At 46.6% G+C, this 4,096-nt stretch overlaps 1 pseudogene; it reads right to left on the bottom strand.

Annotated features, from left to right (window-relative positions):
* Positions 1–1,920: 1,920 nt before the first annotated feature.
* LOC119038376 (40S ribosomal protein S3a-like) lies at positions 1,921–2,731 on the bottom strand (annotated as a pseudogene).
* Between the last annotated feature and the right edge of the window lie 1,365 nt (positions 2,732–4,096).

The raw sequence follows: 4,096 nt of genomic DNA, 5'->3' as shown, positions 1-4,096 counted from the left end.
CATGCAGAACAGTCTCCTATACCAGGGTCTCCTTGGCATGCACCCTTCAAATGCTGTGCCCAGACACAGAGGGAGCCTCTGGTGGACAGTGTGGGGAAAGAGGGGCCTAAGAGCAGACAGCTAGGCTAAAGCGAGAGGGCTCGTCAGGGCCCAGGGAATGACTTTGCTTCTCTTTCCACTCTTTCCCATAGTAGGAGAGTGGTCAGCATTATCCTAAACCCAAGTAAGGGGCTTCTGCCTGAGCCCTGCATTTTAGAGGCTCTGCTTGTCCTTGAACTCTCTGTTGTGAGGGGCTTCTTTCCTGACCAACCCTTCTAATGGGATACCATGCCAGTGATGTCCACACTCAAGGCTGGAGAGGTGTCCAAGGGGCTATATGCAGAGTGTAGGGTGTGGACAGAGTTTGACTTTGCAGGCAGGGTATCTATCCCCAGGTATGTCAGCAAGGGCCTTATCAGGGTGGGACAGAGCCAGAGGCAAAGGGAGAGGGAAAGGGCAGGCCAGGGCCTAGGTCTAGATTCTAAAGGCCAGCTCTTTCCAAGAATTTTATATTTGAAACCCACTTTTTAGGTTGCTGTTTTATTTAATCATTTATTAACTTGATTCATAATATAAATATCTAGCTATATGATATATGGGATTTCCCTTATACCATTGCCCCAGACCCCATAAGTGTTAGAATTAGAGATGAACCTCAGAGGGGGCTGGGGCATTAGACTCAATTCTTTATGCTCTGAGATGGCATCTGTCGGCAGTGTGCAGCAAAAGTGGTCACCTCCACCAGGTAACATGACTACTGACACAGATGTGAGCAGGCACCAGACTATGTAGTCTACTGGCTGGTAGGGATTTGAGTTCAGCAGTCAAGGGCCCATTGTACAGAAGGCAAAATTGAATCCTAGAGATTGACAGGGACTTGACACAAAGTCCCTGTACTGTACACAAAGTCCATGTGCATGCATATCCGTGTGCAAGTGCAGGGTGCTGTATGCATTGGGATGGTGCTTGCACACAGGATAGGGTGCACATGAGGTGGACACTGGTAGGTTGGTGTGGTTTTCCTTCTCTACCTTTCTCTGCACCAGAGAAGAGCTATCATTTTCTTTTCTTGTAATGTTGCCCTGAGTCAAATTTTTATTGGATTTCACAAAATTATTTCATATACAGCATCCTCTGGGGGCCCTAATGGAGGTGTTGATGGCAAAGGATGGTGGGGAATGAGGAATTGGGGGATAATATGGGAAGAGAGAGTGCCAAGTAGATTTTTAAAAGGTTCAGTCAGAAAAGTTATTTCATGTGCTGAGGAAATGACAGGCAGGTGGGGCAGGGGGACAGAGGGGAGAGGCAAAGCTAGACCTCTGAAGTCACCTCTTGGGAAGCTGAAAGTGGGACATTGATGTGGGCCAGCCACAAGGGGCAGTGAGTGATGTCAAATGGCCTGGAGCCATAAAGGGACCTTTCTGGAGTTAGAGAGGATGGGTCCACAAGCTCTTGGAACAGAGGACAGGTACTCACATATTCCCTCTCCGCTCTTATCTCAGTCCAAGGCTCTGGCCTGTTGCTGCCAGGTCCCCAATGCTGAAACCAAGTGAACCTCTAAATGGAATAGCTCAGGGCAGGCCTGAGACAGACCCTCCCTGCTGTAGTAGCTACACCGAGTGTACCTGTGGGACCTGGAGTCCAACTAGCCTGGCTTGGTTACCCTCTGGCCAAGTGAAATTGGGAAAATTATTTACCTCATGAACCTCAGTTTTCTCACTATATGAGGGGGAGGAGTGTTGGGAGAATTCAATGAGATAATGGATGTGAAGGGCTAACACAGGTGGATGTCCACACATGGCAGCTGCCATTTTTATCACTCTTATGATTTGTTCATTCTTTTAAAAAAATATCACAAATAGACCTTTTTATTTGTCACCATTAAATGTCTGAATTTTGAACAGATTCTTGGACTGGGAGTTCATATCCATCAGCTGGTTTAACTTTAGTACCTGTCTCATCCCCGGTAGCTTTTGTAGAATTGCTACCTTCACTATGCAGCTCCATGAGTTTTCCCAGTTCAAACCTAGGCTTCTTCAGCATTTTGACTTTTTTAGCAAAGACATCATGGATGGATAAACAGATTGGTAAGGCTTTTCTATGTCTTTCCCAACACTATCTGGAATCAATTTATTGACCACTTCTTTTAAGTCATTTGTCTGCACCCCTTGGCTCATTATTTTTATTATCTTCTTCCAGATCTGAAGGACCTGTTGATGCTGAGAATAAAAGTTCTTCTGAATCTGATTGTTGTGGTTTTTTTAAAATAAAACCGACACAGAATCGATGAAGCAAATACCCATCAGTAGTCTTGACATCAACATGAACTTTGGTAGTGATCTGCCATTTTTCGACCATGGAGCACATTTTGTCATGGGTAAGCCATGCCATGGAAATCAGTCAGACAGTTTTTACCCTGAAAATCCTCAGTAATTAGCTTGAATTTTCTAAATACAACTTCGTCATTCTGCAGTTCAGCTAGGCTCATTTGAAAAACATGATACTTCAGACCATCAGGAATGATTTTGGCTCCTTGAGTTCTCATGACTTGTGTGTCTCCAATATTTCTTATATTAAACATAGCTGGTGCTTTCATGTCATACCAATCTTTCTTAGAAAATTCATCAACCACTTTCTTTTTGGCTCTCTTTTTGCTACCTTTTATAAGGCGCTTGTTCTTGCCCACTATCATGGCGCTGCTCAGAGAGCCAAAAGGCTAATCTTTTCGTTTTTATTTCCTTCCCCAAAACTTTCATTCATTGCCAGACACTGGGGAGAGAGCAATGGAAAGTGCCTGAACTCATGGATTTTATATTCTAGAAATGAGGCCAACACCAAGCAAGAGAAGAGAGTAAAATAAATTATATTTTACATGGTAAAAGGTACTATGGAAAAAAAGCAGGAACTGGGGGCTGGGGAGGAAGCTCAATTTAAACACATGCTCAAGGAAGGCCTCAGTGAAAAAGTGATCTTTGAGTATAGATGTAAAGGGGGGTAAGGGAGTCCTGAGCCAGAAGACTGATATGGAGGGAACAGGAAGCACAAAAGCCTTGAGATGGGAAGTGTCTGGCATGTCGGATGGACCTCAGAGCCCAGCATGGGGGAATGAGGTAAGTAGGGAGCAGGAGTGAGGGAAGAATGGAAAACATATGGGCCAAGAGAGGATGGGGCCAAATGAAGACTGTGCAGGCCACAGTGAGGGCTTTGGCTTTTACTCTGAGTGTGACAGAAGCCACTGCTGGGTCATCTTTCTGCCTGTAAGATGCTGGAGGAGTGAGTGGGAGGTTTGCTATAATTTTCCCATGGCCACATGCTCCCCTCACAAGACAGATAGATGGGCCAGGGTCGTTGACTTCTTAGAAAGTCCTCTGGAGGCAGCTGCAGCATGTGACAGGGAAGGACAGGATGAGGGAGGCTGAGCAGAGCCCAAGACTCTGGTCCTCCTGCCATAGGCCAGCACCTCAAGCCACAGTAACTGGTCCCAGAGATTGCCTCTTCCTTCCCTGTATTCCAGGCTGTTCCACGTCCTAGACACCAAGTCTGCCAACTCCAACCATGGTTTCTGTTTGAACAATCACAACAAGAAAAGTAATGAAATTAATTCACTGTGAGAATAAGCATCTACAAGGGTGAACAGAGAGCTAGACAGATCCAGGTAAGAGCCCCAGTGTGACAGGAAGCAACCAAGTCCAGGAGGTAAGATCCAGGAAGAGTATGGGGCAGAGAGTGGAGGTACAGGCCTCTATGAGGGACGTGGCTTCTCCAGCTCAACTCAGCCCACTTCCTCTGAACACCCACACTAGGCCAGGTGCAGCACAAGACCTGGGGACAGAGTCATGACCAAGTCCAAGGTCACAGTGCCAGCTGGAAGAGGGACAGCCTCTCCTCCACTTGCCAAGCCCTGTACCTTGGCATGGGACTGTGTCCACCCCAAGGGAAGATGTCTCTTTCTAATTTGCACAAAGGCACTGTGTTGGCTTGTAGTGGCTCTCCCTTAGTCCCTGCACCAAGGTGCTCCCCATGCAGTATGGACCAAACCAGGGAAGGGTGGGGTAGG

The sequence above is a fragment of the Artibeus jamaicensis genome, unplaced genomic scaffold, assembly GCF_021234435.1.
Source record: "Artibeus jamaicensis isolate MK-2021 breed Jamaican fruit bat unplaced genomic scaffold, CSHL_Jam_final scaffold_286, whole genome shotgun sequence".
In the NCBI taxonomy this organism is placed as follows: Eukaryota; Metazoa; Chordata; class Mammalia; order Chiroptera; family Phyllostomidae; genus Artibeus; species Artibeus jamaicensis.
Note: the sequence above shows the minus strand (reverse complement) of the source record. Positions and strands in the feature narration are given on the sequence as shown.